At 38.3% G+C, this 23,142-nt stretch overlaps 1 protein-coding gene across 19 annotated transcripts in view; it reads right to left on the minus strand.

The window, feature by feature from the left end:
- The window catches only part of RIMS2 (regulating synaptic membrane exocytosis 2), a 753,630-nt gene that overhangs the window by 353,302 nt on the left and 377,186 nt on the right, over positions 1-23,142 (minus strand). The gene's annotated exons all lie outside the window — the stretch shown is intronic.

Below are 23,142 nucleotides of genomic sequence, written 5' to 3' on the forward strand. Positions count from 1 at the left end.
ATTAGTTCAAACAATGTATGTAATTGAGTAACAAAGGATATCTGTTTTAAAACTTACATCTTATTTGCTTTATATTAAAAATAATTTTTAGCTTACACATACACATAAATCATTTTAAAATCTATTGCTACTTTCATTTATTTAAAAATTCATATTGAACACTTTCCATGTATGTGCTAAGCCCAGGTGAAAAGGATGGAACAATGAAAGAGGCTTACAACAGAGTGAGGACAAAAAAAAAAAAACAAAAACAAATCATCAGAGTTGTATAGAAAAAAACCAAACACTGTAAGAAAGTATAGTAAGACCTAATTTAGACTACCATAAGATTTAATTTAGATTTTCAAGTCAGCAAACACCTCTTAAAGTATTGAAGTTTAAGATGAGAACAGAACTAAAACTAAAAGGTGTGACCTAATTAATGGACAAGGAGATTCGAAGATAAAAAGTGGAAAAAGGGGGCTGTGGCCTGGGAAAGCAGTAGAAGATGGCCCAAGCCCTTGAGCCCCTGCACCCACATGGGAGACCTGGAAAAGGCTCCTGGCTCCTGGCTTCGGATTGGCACAGCTCCGGCCATTGGAGAGTGAACCAGCAGATGGAAGACTCTCTCTCTCTCTCTCTCTCTCTCTCTCTCTCTCTCTCTCTCTCTCCCCCCCCCCCAATCTCTGCCTCTGCCTCTCTGTAACTCTTTCAGTTAAAATTTAAAAAAAAAAAAAGTGGAGCAAAGAACATTCCAAAAAGAAACATCAACACAGTACTGTAAAAGAACAGAACACTCAGGCTAGTGTTTTGGCGGCTGCTCCACTTATGATCCAGCTCCCTGCTAATGCACCTGGGAAGGCATCCGAAGATGGCCCAAGTGCTTGGGCCCCTGCACCCACGTGGGAGACCCAGAAGAAATTCCTGGCTCCTGGCTCCTGGCTTCGGCTTCAGCTTAGCTTAGTCCTGACTGTTGCAGCCATCCGGGGTTCTTTCTTTTCCTCTAAACCTGTAACTCTACTTTTCAAATAAATAAAATAAATCATTGAGAAAAACATAAAGAACACTAGTGTAGCTCAGCCAAGAAGAATGGAACTAATGGAGTTGATAAGGCAACAAAGACCAGATTAGACAGCTATTTTTATGTCATATGAAAGATTATGAATTTTAACCATTGAGTGATTTTAAGTAAAATGGTGATATTATCAGATTTATATTTTTAAAGTAAAGACTGGGTTGGAAGAAACTGACCAATGGGAAAGATGACTATGGCTTGAACAAAGGTATTGGCAATAGACATGGAAAGAAAAAAGGGAATTGAGAGATATTTTGGAGATAGATATGTTCAAGTACTGAAGTCTAAGTTAACTCCCAAGTGTCTAGAATTAACAACTGGATAAAAGAAAAGATTTGTGGGACCAAGAAGTCTGGAATAAGACCACTTTTTGTTAGGGAAGGGGTAGGTCAGAATTATTCTACTTCATCAAATCTGTGATGCCATAGACTCATAAATTTATTTTATGAATTATGAATTATGAAATACCAATTTTATTTTAAAAATTCATTACACATTATTAAATATGGTGGTTGATTTGATATATCATTTGGATGTCTACAAGCTATTCAAGTGAGCAAAAAAGAAAGACATCAGTCTAGTTGTACTAAAGCTTAGAAAGAAACTTCAGAGGTAGAAATATAAATTGGGAATTATTAGAATACAGACAGGGTTAGTGAGATCATTTAGAAACAGAAGGCAAATCAAGATATGAACAGGATGTAGATCAGATTCTCAGATCTAAGTCTAGCATTTAGATTTTAATTTGAGAGAACAGGAAGACAGAGAAAGTGCCAGAATGAGAGAAACTGATTGAGAAAGACAATGCAAATTAAGAATAAGGAAGTGAGGTAGAGGGAAGTTTCTAAATCAGACAGAAGAACATCTTACAAAAAAATGGAATAGAAATCAACTACATTTAGTGATTTCAACATGTCAAATAAGATGAGAATTTGAAATGTGTAACTTAATTTGTCAACATAAAGATTGGAAATAATGTTACAAGCAGCTGTTTGGATATCACAAGGAAAATCAGATTAAAGTAACTGAAAAAACAAACATTGATGAGAAAGTTTAAAAATAGGCATAGGTGGGGCCAGCACTGTGGCATAGTGGGTCAAACCACTGCCTGTAGTGCAGGCATCCCATATAGGCGACGGTTCAAGACCCGGCTGCTCCACTTCTGTCCAGCTCTCTGCCATGGCCTGGAAAAGCAGGCCCAACTCCTTAGGCCCCTGTACCCACGTGGGAGACCTGGAAGAAGCTCCTGGCTCCTGGTTTCTGATCAGCACAGCTCCAGCCATTGCACTAATTGGGGTGTAAACAAGCAGATGGAAGACTTTCTTTCTCTCTCTCTCTTTCAAATAAAACAAATAAATATTTTTTAAAATAGGCATAGGTGAATTAAAAGTGAATTTCAAGGTGAAATCCACAAAATAATATCATCAACATCACCTGGAAACATATTAGAAACAAAAATTCTTGAATACCATCCCAGAATCTCCATTGGTGGGGGCCTAGCAATCTATGTGTTAACAAGCTTTCCAGGTGATTATGAATGCACAATATTTGAGAACTACTATAGACAATTATCATATGTGTTGATGAACACATACGAAATACAATATGTAGAAAGTACCTCATTCATTTTTTTAAGGATATATTTATTCATTTGAAAGAATTGTGGAAGGAGAAAGAGAGACAAAGAGAGAGAGAAAGAAGTCTTCCATCTCTGCTTCACTCTCCAAATGGGCCACAAAGGCAAGGGCTGTACCAGGCCGAACCCAGGTGTCAGAAGCCAGGAGCTTCAGTCAGGTCTCCCATGTGGGTTCAGGGGCTCAAAGACTTGGGCTATCCTCTGCTGTTTCCCCAGGCACATTAGCAGGAAGCTGGATTGTAATTGCAGCAGCCAGAACTCTGAACCAGCACCCATATGGAATGAGAGCACTGTGGAAGGCAGCTTAACCCACAGTGTCACAGTGCCACCCCCAGAATCCTATTCTTTAGTCTTTGACTATAAAATGCTTCCCAAACTTCTTCATGGCATAAAAAAATTATTATAATACATCACATTGGAATAAATGGAGATGCCAGCAAATAATCATGCACCTGTTTGAATGGCTACTCAAAAAGTTAAAAGTGTTTTAACTCAGAAAAACTGTAGTCCTTTCAAAATACTAATGTATTGGGCTGGCACTGTGGTGCAATAGGTTAATACCCTGGCTTGAAGCACTGGCATCCCATATGGGCATCGGTTTGAGTCCCAGCTGCTCTACTTCCAACCCAGCTCTCTGCTGTGGCCTAGGAAAGCAGAAGATGGCCCAAGTCCTTGGGCCCCTGCACCTGTGTGGGAGACCTGGAAGAAGCTCCTGGCTTCTGGCTTCAGATCAGTGCAGCTCCAGCCACTGCGATCAATTGGATAGTGAACCAGCAGATGGAAAACCCCTCTCTCTCTCTCTCTCTCTCTCTCTCTCTCTCTCTCTCTCTGCCTCTCCTCTCTCTGTGTAACTCTGACTTTCAAATAAAATAAATAAATCTTTTTTAAAAATACTAATGTATTTCACAACAAGGCATTGATAAATTGGTGAATTAGAGAAAAGCATAGTTAAGAACCTAACAATCAAAAATCTTGACTAGTTTATGTAAAGTAGAATTCAGTTCCTGTTTCCTTTTCTTCTAATATGCTTGCAATCTACAAAAAAAAAAGCGCAGAAATATATTTTTCCTCTGTAAAAAAACAGACGTTAAAGCAAAAACATCTGACTGACACCCTCCCCCCAAATACTACACATCATAGACATGGAGAAAATACTTGAATTAGTAAAAGTTAGTGTTATCGTAAGAAATAAATGAGACAATGAGTATAAATCATATAGAAAAGCATCCTAAACTGTTAGGACTATTAGTATCTCCTGTATGTAAATAATAGTAGTACTTATTTTTATTTTGTAGCACTTCAAAGGGCAAAACTAAGACAATAAAATGTCTTTCATTAGCAGCAGAACACAAACATATTGCTGGGCTTTCCACTTCTAGAAAAAAAGAAAAAAAAAAACCTAGAACACACAAAAGAACCAAAGGGAAATTTTACAACTGAAAAATAATTGAAATCAGAAAAGCAAATGGATTCACTCAGCCAGAGAATGCAGAGAACAAAGGAATGACTCAATGATTTTGAAGATATAACAGCAGAAACAATCTAATCTGACAAACACTGAACAGATTTTTCTAACAAAAGACCTAACAGTCATATCATTAATTTCAGGAGGAGAGGGGGAAAGTGAATGGAACTGTAAAAGTATTCAAAGAAACAATCACTTAAAATTTTCCAAATCTGGCAAAAGATACAAGCTTATAGATTCAAGAAGCTATGTTAACACCTAAACAAGAAGTACTCAAAGAAATCTATGCCAAGACACATAATAAGCAAAGTAAAAGCTAAAAACAAAACATCTTGAAAGTGGCAAGAAAGAAACAACACCTTACCTAACTGGGAAAAACCATTCGAATTACAGCAGATTTCTCATTAGAAACCTTGAAAGCCAGAAAGAAGGGGCACAATATTTTACATTTGCTGAAATAAAAGAAATGTCAACCTGAATTCTAAATATGATGAAATTACCTTTCAGGAATGAGTGAGAAATAAAGACCTTCTCAGACAAAAGAAAATGAAGAGAACCTGTCATCAGCACACCCTTACAGAATTGTCAAAGAAGTTATGGAAACAAAGGAAACAGAACAGAAGAAATCTGGCAACAGCAAGAGGAATAAAGAATATACCAAGCAAAAATATGAGTAATTACAGTAGATTTTCCTTCTCTTGATTTTCCTCAGTGTTCAATGTCTGGAGTGTATAGTACACATTGTCTGAAGAGGTTTTCAATATGTGTAGAGGAAATATTTAAGATAAATACATCAAAATCAGAGAAAAGTAAAGGAACTTAAAAGACAAAATTTCTGCTTTTTACTCTAAATAATTAAATGTCAACAACAGCAGAATGTATTATGTTGTACAAATGTAATGGATTACCTAGAACAAATACTTTTAAAAAAAAGAGAGAGAAGAAATACACTTTAAAAACACTGTAGATAAATCAAAATGCAATTCTCAGAAAATGCTCAAGTAACCCATATGAAGGCCAGAGAAAGAAAACTGAGAAATGAAAAACAGAAAACTGAAAGAAAACTGCAAGTAACAGAAATAAAACTGCACACCAGTATCCTTCAAGAAAATAGACAGAGATTCTCCACAAAATACTTGCAAATAAAATTCAATAATGTAAAAAAAACTATGGGCTATGTCCAAGTGGTTACCTGAATATCTGAAAATAAGTGTAACCCGCCACAAGTTAAAGGAGAAAACTCACAAGATCTCCATTGATCATTGATGCTGAAAAACATTTATGAGTTAAAAAAAAATCTCAGAAAGTAAGGAGTTGAGGGTCATTTTCTCAAAATAATAAAGAACAACAATAAAAAACCTACGGCTAAAGAACATACTTACTGATGAAAAGCTGAATGCTTTATATGAAGAGAAATTTCGCCAAAGATCACTTCCTTATTTGTAATAGCCAAAAACAAGAATCAAGCAAAATGACCTTAATAGACATATCTACACCAATTAATGCTACACAATGGTTTAAAAAAACAGCTGATACTCTGAAGTTATCATGTTATAAGGGATCACTGGAAAATCAAGAGAGGAAAAGAGAGAAGGAAAAAGGAAGGAAGGAGGGAACAGAACTGGGTGGGTACCTGAGCCACAGATATCATAAAAATATTAAAAGTTTTAATTAATAAATAAAATAAATAAGGTTTTTATTAAAGATTAAGATGTGGTTTTGTGCCACTAATTTTTTGTAGTAATTGAAATATGCACTCTATATGATTATATTATTTAACCCTCATAATAATCATTTGAGTTAGATAATTATCTCTGTTTTTCAGGTAAAAGTAAATTGAGACATTGAAATAAGTTGTCAAGGATCACATCAATAGGATATAGTAGAGCCATAATTAAAACCATGCAGTCTGTCTCAAAAATCCATATTCTTAAATTCTATGCTAAAATTAATTCTATGTAGTGATTACAAGTGGTTAGTGTATACAGAGAATGGAGGGATGCTGAATACAAGGAACTAAAACCGGGTTAGATGGAAGCAATAAGTTCTAGTGTTCCACAGCACAGTGGGGTAACTATGCTTCACAAGAAGCTATTATGGCCGGCGCCGCGGCTCACTAGGCTAATCCTCCGCCTTGTGGCGCCGGCACACCGGGTTCTAGTCCCGGTCGGGGCACCGATCCTGTCCCGGTTGCCCCTCTTCCAGGCCAGCTCTCTGCTGTGGCCAGGGAGTGCAGTGGAGGATGGCCCAAGTCCTTGGGTCCTGCACCCCATGGGAGACCAGGAGAAGCACCTGGCTCCTGGCTTCGGATCAGCGCGGTGCGCCGGCCACAGCGCGCCTACCGTGGCGCCCATTGGAGGGTGAACCAACGGCAAAAAGGAAGACCTTTCTCTCTGTCTCTCTCTCACTGTCCACTCTGCCTGTCAAAAAAAAAAAAAAAAAAAGAAGCTATTATATATTTTACGAACAAATAGAAGAGACAAGTTCAAAGGCTGAAACATAAAGTAAGGAGAGAGAAACATTAATCATTCTGACTTGATTTCAGATTGTACACTCACTGAAATATCAAACAATAGCCTATATTCACAAAATGTTTTCAATATTTAAGGAGACGGAAATGCTAACCAATCTGATTTGATCATCACACACTTAGTACATATACTGAATCATTACAGAATACAACATAAATATGTACAATTCAAATAATTTTAAAAGATAAATTATTTGGCATTATTATCCTACAGATATGGTTTTACTCAGTAACTTAAAGGTCACTTAATCCAACAGCCTTTAGTTTGTGATATTAAAATAATCTTCATTAGGTAATTACCTTGAAGTGTATTTTAAATAATTTTAAGGAGTCACCCAAAAATGATTAAAAATAAAATTAACCTGGGGACAGCGCTGTAGCTCAGTGGGTTAATGCCTTGGTCTGAAGCGCCGGCATCCCATATGGGCGCCGGTTCAAGACCCGACTACTGCACTTCAGATCCAGCTCTCTGCTATGGCCTAGGAAAGCAGTAGAAGATGGCCCAAGTCCTTGGGCCCCTGCACCACACGTGGGAGACCTGGAAGAAGCTCCTGGCTCCTGGCTTCAGATCGGCGCAGCTTTGGTCGTTATGGTCAATTGGGAAGTGAACCAGTAGATGGAAGACCCCTTTCCCTCTCTCAATCTCTCTCTCTTTCTCTCTCTCTTTCTCTGTAACTCTTACAAATAAATAAATAAATCTTAAAAAAAAAATAAAATCAACCTAACATGAGAAGTAATAAAAAGTATTATCAAACTCATCACTAAAATTTTAGAAAATATTTGTTTTGCCACTTGTAATATGATGTAGCCCGAATCTTTTATAATGAATAAATCCATGACAATGGCTTTCACAAGAACCTATGAAATCTACTTATTATCATAATCAATTTGTGTTCACAATTTTAATTTTCTTTTACTTCCTTGATAACTCTTTCATTTGTTCTTATTAGTGTTATTTAGTACACTCACAGCTTTATAATCAAAGTAAAATAATAACTCCCTTAATTAAGATGCAATTGACATAAGCCACACAATATGTTTCATAATAAAATGAAATTGTGAAACAATTCCTGAATTCATTAACTCATTCATTATTACAGACATTAAGTTGCCAAGTGCCAGGTTTCAGGCTAATTGCTGGGATAAAACAGTAAAAGGAGACAAGCTCCTTACTGTTATATTTTAATAGGCAAGAAAATTATGAAACTCATTGCCTATGATATCCTAATTTAAATAATTCCTCTAACACTTAGATCTGTAATCCATAGAACCTATCACTTTTGTTTTTTTCTATTCTTCACCTCTCTTAAGTCTTCACTTCCTTTCATGCACAGTTCAAACTCTTTCATTATTACAATTACACAAACTCTTTTAGCCTCTGTCTTTCCCAAAATACTGGTTAAATTTGTCATCTGCTTAACGCTTTAATTCCCATAGCTGAATATATCTCTAGAAAAAACAAACTAGTCTCTACCAAAATAGTAACTATTCAAAATTGCTATACTTCCTTAGTTTATTATATCTGTCATCAGCCATAGAATTCTAACTCATTTCCAATCCTGATTCTCACATAATGGATGTGTGAACTTTTCCACTTTCAGAGATAAGACAAACCACATCTCAGAACCAATCATGTTTACCATTCTTCATCTACCTGTATTATATATTTTGCCTTCTTTCTATTATGAAAAACTATTACTGTTCCTATTGTAGGTCATCGCATCCACCAGGGCAGTAAATCTCATTTTCTTTCATTACTTAGGAGAGAAATAATCCTTTCTTTTTCTGGCATCATCGAATTTTTCCTGTCTACAGGAGTGTGCCCATAAAAATACAGATATGCTGTTTTATTTCTCACCTTCAAAAAAAAAAAAAAAGAAAAACAATTCACTGTCTAGCTATCAGTCTTTTTTGTTCCTCTGTAAAGGAAAATTCTCAAAGAATTGTCTGTATTCAATATTTCCAAATCCTCCCTCTCCTGTTTTTCCTGAACCTATTTCAGATTTTCTACCCTACCATTATACCGAAAATGCTTTAGTCAAGGTTACTAAAATCAGTAGCCTATTCCTGCATTGTTAAATCCAGTCGTTAATTATCAGCCCTTATTGTATTTAATGTATAACCCTCAACAAGAACAATCAATATTTCTTGAAATGTTTTCTTTAATTGGATTCTGGGACATCAGCTTCTTCGTCAGTCTAATTAATTAGCAGTTATTCTCAATTTGTTTTGCTTGTTTTCCCATAATCACCTCTAATTGTGAGACTTCCAGAACTTAATTCTTAGATCTGCCCTTTTTCCCTTGAACACAGTCCCTCAATAATCTATTCTAGCTTCATGGCTTTAAATATTGTACATATATTGATGGGTTCCAAATTATATATTCAAATTGAACCACACCAGGAAGTTCTGAACCAGAATGTCAATATCATCTCTACTTGGATATCTAACAGGAAAATAAAACTTATGTATGAAACTGAACCCCTAATGCCCCATCCCTCCCAAAAAGACACCTTCATCTACCACAAGTTCCACATGATAATTAATGGCAGCTCCTTCCTTCTATTTCCTCAGGAAAAAAAATCTTTCTTGTCATTCTTCACTCCCCACTTTCTCTCACACTGAACCTCTAAGTCTTAAGAAAATTTTGTTGGCTGTATTTTCAAAATACATCCAAAATCTGACTGATAATTGGATGAGGCAGGGAGCTAGTTTAGGGCCATGAGCTGGAAGCCACACCTTTCTCACTCTATGTGATACCATCTGCCTACCTGACAGTCAAAAAGGCCCACCTCCAAGGACATATCTCTGATCACCTGGGACTCTGGGGAGATGCCATGTTACCACTCCCCTTCCAACCTCATAAAAGAGGATGGAAACTGAGAGTCCCTCTGTCTCTGTCTCTGACTCTGTCTCTGTCTCTGTCTCTGTCTCTCTCTACCCCCTACCCCACCCACCCAAAGACTAGGACAAGCCATGATGCTGCTCAGATAGTCTCTCTGTTTCCTTCCTCCATCCTTTCACTTTCCTGGCCCATTCTACTCTTCAACTATGCCCACATGTGCGTGTGTTTTCCTCTCCTTTAAATAAACTGTATCACTCTGTGCACCACATATGTGCCTGTATTTAGAATGCTTCTCTAGGTAGAAGACAAAGGCCTAGAATAAGAATTTAGACCGGACCTCTCCTATAACATGACTTCTGATAAAGATTAGCTGCAGCACCAAAATTTGTTGAAATGCTTTCTTTAATTGAACCTTCTAGACCCAGCTGTATGCTTCCTTATAAAATCCAGTTTTAGCAAAGAATCCTGATAAGTAGGTTTAGCGAGCATCCCTTTACCCTTGATATATGATCACCTTCAAAATCTGATCAAGTTCCTCATCTTCTACTGTCCCCCAGGTAGTGTTTAATCACCTAGTCTCTACAGCAACAATCCTATTAAGCCAATTGGGACAGAATCACCCTGTTCCCTTATGGCAATACTGTACTAGTAATTTTCCATCCACTAACCTTGTCCTTCTCCCTTGGCTAGAAATTCCCACCTGCATGTGCTTGTGTTAAAAGTTGAGTCCGGTAGCCCATGCTGTGGCACAGCAGGTTAAACCGCATCTGCAGTGCCAGCATACCATATGGGTGCTGGTTCAAGTCCCAGCTACTCCACTTCCCATCCAGCTCCCTGCTAATATGCATGGGAAAACAGCAAAGGATGACCCAAACAGGCCATTGCATCCAGATGGGAGACACAGATGAAGCTCCTGGCTCTTGTTTTAGGTCTGGTCCAGCCCTGGCCATCATAGCCAGGGGAAGTTAACCAGTGGATGGAACTCATTCTCATCCTCTCTCTCTCTCTCTCTCCCTCCTTCCCTCCCTCCCTCTCTCCCTCTCTCTCTATCTCTCTCTCTTCCTGTGAGTCTTTCAAATAAATAAATAAATCTTAAAGAAAAAAGCAACAACAACAAAAGTTGAAGCCAATCTCTCTCACCCTTACAAAACTCCAATGGTTTTGTACATTAAATTCCACCTAACCATGCTTTAACAAGTGTTATGGAATAATGTTTTTGTTATTACTATCTAATACTAACTCTCTCTACCTCCATGACTACCAACCAAGTGTGCATAGTCTCCTATCTGGTTATTTCTGCACCCATTTTTGTTTCCTTCAAGTGTTTTCAACATAACATCAAGAGTTATCTTCAAAAGACAGATCAAGTCATTTGTTATTCAAACCACTAATAGCTTCTCTTCCATCTTGAACTGATTTCCCATTCTGCTACTTTTTTGAACTCAAGAAATTTGTCTTTATTTAAAACAAAACAAAACAAAAACCACTATGTTAGCCTCTGATAGTCCTGCGCAAAAATTAAATATTAAATGAATTACATAATTAATGGGAATATATCTTGTTACTTTCAACATCTTTATGCGATGGAACACACCCCCCCCCTTTTTTTAAAAAGATTTATTTATTTTATTTGAAAGTCAGAGTTACACAGAGAAGGAGAGGCAGAGAAAGAGAGAGGGGTCTGCCATCTGCTGGTTCACTCCCCAACTGGCCACAACAGCCGGAGCTGTGCTGATCCGAAACCAGGAGCCAGGAGCTTCCTCTGGGTCTCCCATGTGGGTGCAGAGGCCCAAGGATTTGGGCTATCCTCCACTGCCTTCCCAGGTCATAGCAGAGAGCTGGATTAGAAGTGGAGAAGCCCTTTTCTAAAGCTACTTTCGAATATAAAACTGGTCAAATCAAAGTTTGGTTGAAATAGTTGGACTATCCACTTGTACACCCACTTGGATATGTTTGCATTCTTATCTCTTCAGAGATTTCTAAAACATAAGTACAAAAATATGGTGCTGTAATAAGCAAGGACTGAGAAATAGTGAATTAGTCTATTTCTCCCACTTTTTAAAAAATACAAGAGCCAGAAAGAGACAGGCTGAAGAGCTCCCAATCACTGGTTTACTCCCCAAATGTCTGTACTGGCTAGGTGTGGGCTGGGGCTGAAGCCAGGAGCCAAGATTCAATCCAAGTCTCCCAACTACTTGAGACATCACCTGCTGTCTCTAGAGTGCATACTAACAAGAAGCTAAAATCAGGAAGGGAGCCAGAACAGCAACCCAGGTAACTCCAACAGAAATGAGATGCAGGTTTCCAAACTGGCATCTTAACAAAAAGGCCAAATGCCCCACACTTACGGTCCCCACTTTTGAAAGAAAATTGAAATCCATAAAGTTAAGTAATCTCTCTAACATTATATTGGGAAGTCTAAGCAGAGCCTAGAGCAGAACCTGACACATGTATTTTAAATCCATTGCTCTTTCTTAACTGCTCTTACTACTATACTGCCTCTATACAAAAGGATAATTAATAAACCACACTAATTCTTAAATGGTTTACAAGTTTCTTAAGTAGAGAAAATCTATCTTTTTAATCATTGTATACCTGCTTCTCAGTGTCAGAGTGTCTAGTAAATAATAAACACTACATAAAAGTTGTTTCTGGAGTTGGTATTTTGGTGTAACAGGTTCAGCTGCCTCTTGGGATGCCTGCATTCTGTATCAGAGTGTTGGTCCATTTCTGGCAAGTGGCCACTCCACTTTTGATCCTTGCTTCCCACAAGGGAGATCTGGATGAAGTTCTAGGCTTTTGGCTTGGGTTTCTCCCAGTTCCTGCTTTTTCAAAATTTGGAGAATGAACCAGTAGATAGCAGATCTCTTCCTCTTTCTGTCACTCTACCTTTGAAATCAATCAATAAATAAGCCTTTTTTAAAAAAGTTGTTTTGATTGACATAATGCTTGTATTCCACTGTGTAGAATAACCTTCTACCTGCATCTCATACAGGGCTTGTTCTCTTGGGAAATTCTATTTGAACTTCAACCCAATGCACGTATCAACTGCATTTGTAATGTCCTCCCCAAGAATTCAATAACTGTCTCCACTCTGTGAAATATATGTATACCTTGTCTGCAACTATTTTCATGTCTGTTGCCCTCCTGTGCATGCATGCTTATCTGCTGAGCAGATGAGTTGTACTCACGTTGCACAGTCCCTAGCAGGCACACAGTATGTTTTCGCTTTCCTGATTTGAATTCAGACAAGAATGTGAAAGCTGGGTTCCAGAGACAGCACTGCTATGACAAGGCTGTGTTTCACTGAGGATTAGGCAGAAACTCTTTTTTAAAAGCCTCACTGTTCGGGCCGGAATTGTGGTATAGTGGGTGAAGCCTCCCCCTGTGATGCCAGCCCTGCATATCGGTGCTGGTTTATGTCCCAGCTGCTCTTCTTCCTATTCAGCTCTCTGCTTATGGCCTGAGAGTAGAAGACAGCCCAAGTGCTTGGGCCTCTGCATCCGTGTGGGAAACCAGGAAGAAGCTCCTGGCTCCTGGCTTCAGATCGGCCCAGCTCAAGCCATTAGGGCCAGTTGAGGAGTGAACCAGCAGATGGAAGACCTCTCCCTCTGTCTGTAGCTCTGCCTCTCAAATAAATAAGTATTTAAAAATAAAAGTATTATTGTATGTTCCATAAATTAATTTAGATTCTTACTGAAATTATCTGAAACCTAACAGCTATTTCTCTTTAATGACTTCTTGTATTAATAATTACTTCAATTTCCTTTATCTACTTCTAAATAATCTTTACTAGACATTACAACTCAATCATTTGCTAAGAATATATAGTCTTAAAAATATTTTCAAAATCAGGGACCGGCGCTGTGGCACAGCAGGTTAAAGCCCTGGCCGGAAGAGCAGGCTTCCCATATGGGGGCTGGTTCTAGTCCCAGCTGCTCCACTTCCAATCCAGCTCTTTGCTATGGCCTGGGAAAGCACCTTGGGCCCCTGCACCCATGTGGGAGACCTGGAAGAAGCTCCTGGCTCCTGGCTTCGGATCAGCGCAGCTCTGGCCGTTGTGGCCATCTGGGGAGTGAACCAGCAGATGGAAGACCTCTCTCTTTGTCTCTACCTCTCTCTGTAACTCTGTCTTTCAAAGAAATAAAATAAATCTTTAAAAAAAATTTTTCAAAATCATACAACTTTTAACCACTGGAAATTATAAATGGAGTTAAAATCAGTAATCTTCCACAAGAAAAATATTAATAAATATTAAATAGTTTCTTAAATCAGGAATTTTCATAATATAACAATAGTGACTTATTTTGGACTATAACTGCTATAATTCATTTTTGTTTAGTGTTTCATTCAGCTAGTTTTGTCTATACTTACGTTCTATATTTGTTTTGACAAAACTTAAAATCTTACAGTAACTAATTCAGTCAAAGCTACTGCTAGAAAAAAAATGTAAACTCAAACATAAAAAGATCACACTACATACCACTAATAAGCTACTTAATTAAAATGATGTAAACTAATCAAGTTACATGCCAATATCTTTCATCATGCAGAAATGCACATTTAATTTAAGTTTGTGTGCTATCAATTTCATATCGAGTCTAGCAAAAAGAATTCACAGGGAGGGAAATGCACATTTGTTTACATATTATCTCTTAATTGTTCTCAAGATAGCCTAATATTAAACAGAAAGTACCTAACTATCTCTTGTAATCATTTAGTACTATATGTGTTTAATTAATATAACCTGTCCTTCAGTGTGTGGTTCATTCATACAAAAATGATATAAATTTCAAATGGAGCTTGGATTTAATGAAAATACACAATTTACTAGCATACTTGCATATCATATATTTGACAAAGGTACTACACAAACATGTCCAGTGCCTCACCAACAGAGAAATCAAAGAGGAAAAGAGAGGAAGGCTACAATGATACAAAGAGATACAAAAATAGCAAAAGGGAAGACAGGGAGACAGATACAAAGAGAACAGCAAAGGAAGTATGAAAACTTCCAATACTGAACCAATTAATATACAACATAAAAGAAGCAATGTAACAAGAAATTTTTCCAAAAATTTTTCATAATTCAACTAAAAGTAATTGGATCATTAATTATAAACACACCCTACTCATGTTTATATAGGCACAAAAATACTCCCAGTTAACTCAAAAGGAAGAAATTAGGTGAACACTATTTCATCTGCATTTCATTTATTTTTGTTTACTGCTTCACTTTGAAAATTCTGTTTAAGAGAACAAAAACATCAATTTTGAGATGAAATTAAATGATGGTTAGAATACTGTATCTATGTTTGAATATTACTGTTAGGCTTATAATTCAAAATTTAGGTTGCTTTATTTAAAGATGGTATACTTTTTCACCTCCAATAAATATATTCCATTACAGTACTTTGATAATACCAGTATTATAATCCATCAATGTGTGCTATTACTAATTCAGCAGAAATGGCCAAAGTTTTGTTCAGCGTACAAAAAAAAAACCCACATTATTTTACGTAATATTTCCAAACAAAGATTTGAATAAAAATTCCTTGTGGTTATGTTATGAAGATGAAAAAGTATATTTGAAAATGTAATTTGTGGGGCCAGCATTGTGGCATAATGGGTAAAGCCGCTGCCTGCAACACTAGCATCCCATATGGGCACTCGTTTGAGTCCCAGCTGCTCCACTTCTGATCCAGTTCCATGCTAATACACCTGAGAAAAGCAGTGGAAGATGGCCCAAGTGTGTGGGTCCCTGCACCCACATGAGAGACCCAGAAGAAGCTCCTGGCTCCTGGCTTCAGCCTGACCCAGTCCATTCAATTGTGGCCATTCAGTGAGTGAGCCAGCAGATGGAATATCTCTCTCTCTCTTCTCTCTCTCCCTCTCTCTCTCTAATCTCTCTTTCCAACAGACAATAATAATAATAATAAAAAGAAAATGTAAATTTGTGGATATGGCCATTTCATAATATAGAGAAATCCTTCTTTTTTACAGAATAGTGCTGCATGACAGAAAATAAACATAAATCATCTAAGAGGCTGTTTCTATTTCCTATTCTTTGATATCAATATTCTTTTCAAAATGTTTTATATATTGGATTATGTAATCATTTAATCAGCATGCAGAAAAATTTTTTTTTCTTTTTTTTTTTTGACAGGTAGAGTGGACAGTGAGAGAGAGAGAGAGACAGAGAGAAAGGTCTTCCTTTGCCGTTGGTTCACCCTCCAATGGCCGCCGCGGTAGCGCGCTGCGGCCGGCGCACCGCGCTGTTCCAATGGCAGGAGCCAGGTGCTTATCCTGGTCTCCCATGGGGTGCAGAGCCCAAACACTTGGGCCATCCTCCACTGCACTCCCTGGCCACAGCAGAGAGCTGGCCTGGAAGAGGGGCAACCGGGACAGGATCGGTGCCCCGACCGGGACTAGAACCCGGTGTGCCGGCGCCGCAAGGCGGAGGATTAGCCTGTTGAGCCACGGCGCCGGCCAGAAAATTTTATGATGAAGTGAAATACCATGGTAGGCATTTAGCATAATAGTTAAGATGCTGCTAGCAACACCTGCAACCCATATTATAATGAATGGGTTTCAGTCCCATCTCCAGTTCCCATTCCAGTGACCTAATGCACATCCTGATTGCTTAAGCAGTTGAGTCTCTGCCACCAAAAGGGAGACATGAACTGAGTTCCCAGATCCTGGTTTCAGACTGATCCAGCCCTGACTGTTGGGGCTTTCATTGGGTAAACTATCAGATTGGAGATCTCTGACTGTTTGTCTATATTTCCGCTTTTCAAATAAATAAATAGATAAAAATTTTTAAAAAATGAACTGAAATATTTTATCAGGTTTTATTCAATGTTAGTCTTGTCATTTCCTAAAAGGATCACTGCATGAGTTAAATTATTTATTACCAACTTGCAAAGGATCCTGAAGAGTTATATGCCCTCAGTAAGCCCTATCCATCAGAAGACACCAAATAAAACACTTGTACAATTTTATCTGAATTTTGATACAAATATAAAGGAACACGGAGCATAAAACATAAAAAAAATTAATATCCTAGAAATTTGATGAAGTTGTGATGAAAATGAAATGAGGAAATAACATTACAAAGTAAATAAAGGATTTTTTTTAAAAAAAATTAGGCATTAAACATGACCTATTCAATGTCTAAAATTATACTGACATTATTATTTTATATGAACTCTGAGAGTATATAGGGAGACTTGGTTAAAAAAATAGGAATACAGGAATGTGATTTAATCAAGAGTGTTCCTTTTTTAAATTATTATTACATAAACAGTATAGCTGTACTCATAAAATTCTACATTAGATTTTTTCCACAAACTATGATGTCAACACACGAAATTTCTATTTTATCCTATTTAAAATTTTAACATATACACATCACTTAGCATAGATATATTTCAGATAGAAAGGAGAAAAAGAGAGAAAGAGAAAGAGAGAAAGAGAAAGAAAGAAAGAAAGAAAGAAAGAAAGAAAGAAAGAAAGAAAGAAAGAAAGAAAGAAAGAAAGAAAGAGTTAGCTTGGTTCTTTAATAGCAATGGAATAAATAAGATCCCAAAATAGAGACCAGGTGACAGCAATCAAATGCATGGTGAGTGTCATTATCATAATGAGCATCAAAGTAGAAGTAATAAGTCACAGAGACTTGATCCACAAAGTTAGGGAGAAGGTCACCGAGAATACCATGCCAAGGTACAAGATGGACAGGCAAACAATGACAGATTCCCCAATATATACAATAAAAACAAATAAAATGTGGTTGATCAGGAGGCTAAAGGAAGTCACCCCAATAAAAATGCAAAATTTCTTGCTCAGTTTCTGGACCTGAACCATTTTTCTACTGACTGAAAGAGAGGCTGGGTCACCAGGAGGCAAAACACCATAACATCACAGCAATTAAACACAGATAGATTCTCAGGAACCAGTTAACACAGGAAAAGGGATAACCAACACATTTCAAGGATTACCTTTTCTATAAGTGATACCAAAACATCCACTTTTGTACTTTAATTTGTACCATTTCTTCAAATAAAGAAATTTGGTACCAAAAAACAAGCAAACAAACAAAAACCTAAGGTCATCATAGTCTTTTCTTTAGAGTATACAGAGACCAAATAATAAAGTCCTGGCCCAGGTCTGGAGCTCACAGTGGAATCAATGACTCTATAGATTGCAGCAGTGGTAATTACAGCAGTCTCCAAATCAGCATACTTGTACATATTTGTAATAACTCCTAATTTGGTTCCCTAGACCTGTAGAGTTAAGAAATATCACGGCTGCCACTGCGGCTCAATAGGCTAATCCTACGCCTGCGGTGCCGGCACACCGGGTTCCAGTCCTGGTTGGGGTGCTGGATTCTGTCCCGGTTGCCCCTCTTCCAGACCAGCTCTCTGCTGTGGCCCGGGAGTGCAGTGGAGGATGGCCCAAGTGCTTGGGCCCTGCACCCCATGGAGACCAGCAGAAGCACCTGGCTCCTGGCTTCAGATCAGCCCAATGCGCTGGCCGCAGCGGCCATTGGAGGGTGAACCAACGGCAAAGGAAGACCTTTGTCTCTGTCTCTCTCTCTCACTGTCCACTCTGCCTGTCAAAAAAGAAAGAAGGAAGGAAGGAAGGAAGGAAGGAAGGAAGGAAGGAAGGAAGGAAGGAAGGAAGGAAGGAAGGAAGGGAAGAAAGGAAGAAAGGAAGAAAGAAAGAAAGAAATATCACAATGGAAACTCAAATGGAAACCTCTGAAAATGTCCTTTCTCACCAAAAAAATAAACAAAGGATGCAAAAGTGATGGCCCACATCAGATTTCCTTTATTAATTTGCCAGTGTGCCCCCTGCAAAAGCAGATTCATTGATGTATTCTAAAATTAACAGTTTAGTAAACTCAACCAAGAAGTAACCCATTACTGCATAGTAGAAGATACTATACCAGATGTGTTATCCTTCCTAAATAACAAAATATGGCCTCATGTTACATTTACACTGAAAGTATGTGTTTTTCCCACTCCTAACCAGAATCACTCACAAACACCTGAGATAACAAAAGGAAATACAGATAGTCCTCTAAGGTTTATGTTAACTCTTTGATTCTGTATCACAATATAGTTTTAAAAAAAGTTAATACCACAAGGACATTCTATAGATCATCATATTGATTCAACCCTCAGTAGGGAAATCACAATGTACACTCCAAGATTTCTAGGTAATGCAATCTGAAGTGGAGATTTATACATAACTTGAAAAACTGGTCTCGGTATGGCCTTAGCTCTGACAGAGACAAAGACCAGGTCATCAATGACCAAACAGCCAGATATACCCATACTAAACTTGGGTCCTAAGTTCAGCAAGTTGAAAGGTTATATGAGCCAAATAATAATCCATTCTAAGATAGAAGTGGTGCATCCATGCTTGAATTTAAGTAGAGCCAGACAGCACAGGTAAACTGCATTACAGTCAGTTCAGATTTTCACACCACCTTCCAAAATTGCACCAGCATCTCTCTTTCAAGCTCATTTTTATATCCACATAGCGAACAAAGATCATGCCTAATTCACAAAAGTATCCATTCAGCATTTGTGTACAAGACAAAAGTAGACTGCTGTTATACCAGTGTACTATTCAGGATGGCCCCAAAAGATAACAAGCAGGAAAATTGGGCAGGGCTTCACAGAGCCTACCTGGTCATCCACTTTACAAAGAAAAAGAGAGGCCATAGGTAATAAATGGCCATGTAGGTAGGAGCAAATGCTTGGCTAACTGGTCAGGGGTCTAGAAAGGAAAAAAAAAGAATTGAAAGATTGGGGAGCTCTTAATCTCTCCCGCGTACGTGCACGGGCAATCTCTTACACTCTCCTTCTCCCTCTTTCCTTCTTTGCCCCTTCCCTCTGGTCTGTCAGGTTTCCCCCAATAAACCCTTTGCCTTACTCCAGTGTTTAGTGCATTTTGTGGTGGCCTTACATTGGTGCCGTGACTCAGATACAGGCTCTCCCAGTGACTTTGTTCTCCTTTCAGGGATCTCTGAACTGCCTTGGGGTCCTGCATTTCTGACAGTCACAAAACACACCCCTGGAACTCCTTCCACACCACTGAACACTTTATGATCTCCATCCACACTCTGGCCTTCCAAATTCTGAGGTAAGGTGTGGAACAGGAAATTCCCATGGCAACTTCTACTATGGGTTGTGGTTCTACTCTTGTCCCAAAGTCCTGGTACTGGGCACCAAAACCACTACAGACTGTGTCCAGGCAACAGTGGGTGTGGGTGACAATTCAACCTCTTATTTCCCTTCTACAGGCTAAGCCCTGGGACCCAGGGGTGCATAAGTGATGACCCCCCACCATTTGTTCCCATATCATCTCATCAGTTGGACAGCCAGGATCTCGGAGATGCCCAATATCTGCCGATCCGACCCTCAAGGTCGCTGGGGAAGCTTCCTCCTCCAGCATTCTGTCTAATTCTCCTCTCAGTTGCCTTCTAATATGGTCTCTCTCAGATTGCCCCCAGACCTCTAACGCTAACCCTGATAGCTTTATTCCTTCTGTGAGCAATTGGGAAAATGGAAGGATATCCCATGTGCTCAAGCTTTTCCTATCTTCAATCTAAAGCTTCTATGTGTACTTCCTGCTCTCCAGCCCAGGTCCTTTTGGCCTCAAAAGTTTCCACCAGAGGTCACGGGCCTGACCCAAAAGCTGTTCCTTCTACATTCTCAGCCCCAACTCTTCACTGTCTCGGCTCACTGCACCTCCCTCTCCCCCCTAGTAATTCCGACTTTATCTTAGAATCAGGCTTGGTCCAAAGTCTGCTCTCCCAGTCTTATCAGTGATGCTCCAGTAAATTTGGGAATGGCTGTCTCCATGCTTTCACCCACCAGCTTTTGTCCTCTCCTTTTCCAGTTTTAACATAAGAATAGCAAGGGAGTAGAGATCCCATCCTTCTGAGCTCCTTGCTTACTGAGAAACAAATTAGGAAACTAGGTATCTCACCCTTCCGATGCCTCTTCTGTTTTATCATGAGCAAGCCAGGCAAGAAAATCAGATCTTTTGACCTCCATCCCAGTGGACTTCTTGTCTTCAGCACATTGGCGGCTGGCCCACAGTCACCTTTGCGAATTGTCTGGCAGCTGCCTGAACTTTAGTTTCAGTGGAAGTTCCAAGTAGCTGACTGTTGACTAGGACATCATTTGTCTAAGGTGTTCTTAGGGTAAAAAAGCACCTGTAACTAGACACTGAGTTTGAAGAAATTTCTCTCTTCGAATCTAGGAAAATCACTACCTTTAAAAATACTGCTTTGTAACTTGCCGAACTCATTTTACAATTTATTTTAACAGGTTTCTCATGATATAGCCACAGCTAATCAGTACTCAGCAATGGTTAATCAGTACTAGTTATAGAAGAATGCAATTTTAATTTCAATTGAATTCAGATAGAGATATAATAAAAATAGTTCAACACTGCTTAAAAATAAATAAGGCTGAAATTTGATGTGCTACCTTATTTAGAAAATGTCTGGAGCAGGCACTGTGGTGTAGCAGGTAAAGTCACCGCCTGCAGTGTTAGCATCCATATGGGCACCAGTTTGAGGCCCAGCTGCTCCACTTCTGATCCAGCTCTCTGCTATGGCCTGGAAAACCAGTAGTAGATGGCCCAAGTCCTTGGGCCCCTGCATCTGCATGGAAAGACCCAGAGGAAGCTCTTGGCTCCTGGCTCCTGGCTTCGGATTGGCAAAGCTCTGGCCATTGCAGCCAATAGGGGAGTGACCCAGCAGATGGGAGACCTCTGTCTCTCTCTGCCTATCCATCTCTCTCTGTATAACTCTTTCAAATAAATAAATGAATCTTTAAAAAAAAAAAAAGAAAATGTCTTAATTTGGAGATTTTTAACAGGTTTCAAAATGTAAATCAAGGAAGGTTAATAAGGAAAGTGTTCTTGGTAAGAAAGGTTAAGAGGAAAAAGGTTTTTTTTGTTGTTTTTTTTAATAAAGAAAGGACATGGTTTGTTAGAATTACTTTATTCTGAAGGCTAGTTTAATCGAGATTGGAATGGAAATGATAGAAAGTTTCAAGTAAGTTTTAGAGGGTGTGTGGAAGTCACAGAAGGTTATGAAAGAAACAAATTTTTGGATACAAAAACTATTAATCTATTTCTCTTTGACACAGAATTAGAATCCTATCCTCTGTTAAAGCAATGAGTTAAAGTAATCTACTATGTTCTCTTAATGGCTCTGTTAGGTTCTAATTGTTTAAAAGCAGCTGAGTTTTTAATTAAGAGTTATGATTTGTTTGAATATATGCTTATTCTAAAAACATTTGAATAGTCACCTTATAACAATGATCAATTCTGGTCTATTTTATGTCATAATGTTAAGGGATCTTATTTTAACCAGATATTTTAAACTTCTTGGCAACCTTGACAGGCATTCACAAATCAAAGTCCAAATAATTTTAACTTTGATATTACCAATTGGGCCCCTGGAAATATCAAAGGATATATGTCTCTCATATTGTTGAAATACCAAATAAACAGGCTATTTGGATTATATTAAAAGTACCATCAAGATGTGAAGTGGTACTAAATTTTAAGTTTTGATAATATAAAATGCTACTGATATAAATGTCTAAAAGTTAGAAAGTCTAATGATCTTGTGTTACTAGACATGATGGTTATCTTAATGAGAAAGGCACAGAGGCCCAAAGGGTTCAATGTTCTGTTAATTCCTACGGGTGCTTTTGAAAATACTGTGTGAAGTAAGCAAGTGCCGCTTGTTGGTTAATGAGTTTATAATTTTAAACGTGGCATCTGAAAGTCTTTTGTCATCCACAGTTTTGTATAGGTTCCGATGAACTTTTTCCAGCCACTTAGAGATGTTTCTAAATACATGTATTCTTGAAAGTTATAGAAGGCACTGGACCTTCCAGTAAATGTTTTCCTAACTTGTTACCTAATGGTTGAAATTGCTTTCTAAGTTTTCATTGGATATTGTTATTGTCAGTAAGCGATCAGGGATTGGCTCCCTCATTTCTCTATTCTAAGCCTGACTTTCTCCCTCATTTTTCTATTCACTTCAAGGTAGGAAACTGACTCTATTCTGAAGTACTTGCCAAGATGCACAATTTGATTTTTAGATCTTATAAAAGGAATGGATAACATTTTCTGTAATAATAGAACAGCCAAAAGGAGAGCTTAAATTATAATTTCACAGCTAGATTTACTTTGCCATAGGCACAGTAAACAGGCAAAACCACCCTTTCAGACCAAAGGGAAAGAAACTGTTAAAGTGAGGACATAGCTTTCCTAATGGGCATTGTCTACCTCACCAAAAAAAAAAAAAAAAAAACACTATCAGAACATGCTTGTGACTATAGACTTCTAGTTCTAGTTTAGGCCACACAAAGATTAGAGATAGGATTTGAGCACCCTCTTGACTTGCATCCTCTGGTCTGCTTTAACAAAAACCAGGAGGAAAAGAAAGCTAGGCATCAGAAATAATGTAAAGATAGGTGGCAGGCCTATTAAAGGCTGCTCTGTACAGTGATCTGCCCTCAAGGAGACCCAACAGGCCAGTCCACTCCAGTGACTATCAATGTGGCAAGCCAGG

Source organism: Lepus europaeus, chromosome 4 (genome assembly GCF_033115175.1).
Source record: "Lepus europaeus isolate LE1 chromosome 4, mLepTim1.pri, whole genome shotgun sequence".
Classification (NCBI taxonomy): domain Eukaryota; kingdom Metazoa; phylum Chordata; class Mammalia; order Lagomorpha; family Leporidae; genus Lepus; species Lepus europaeus.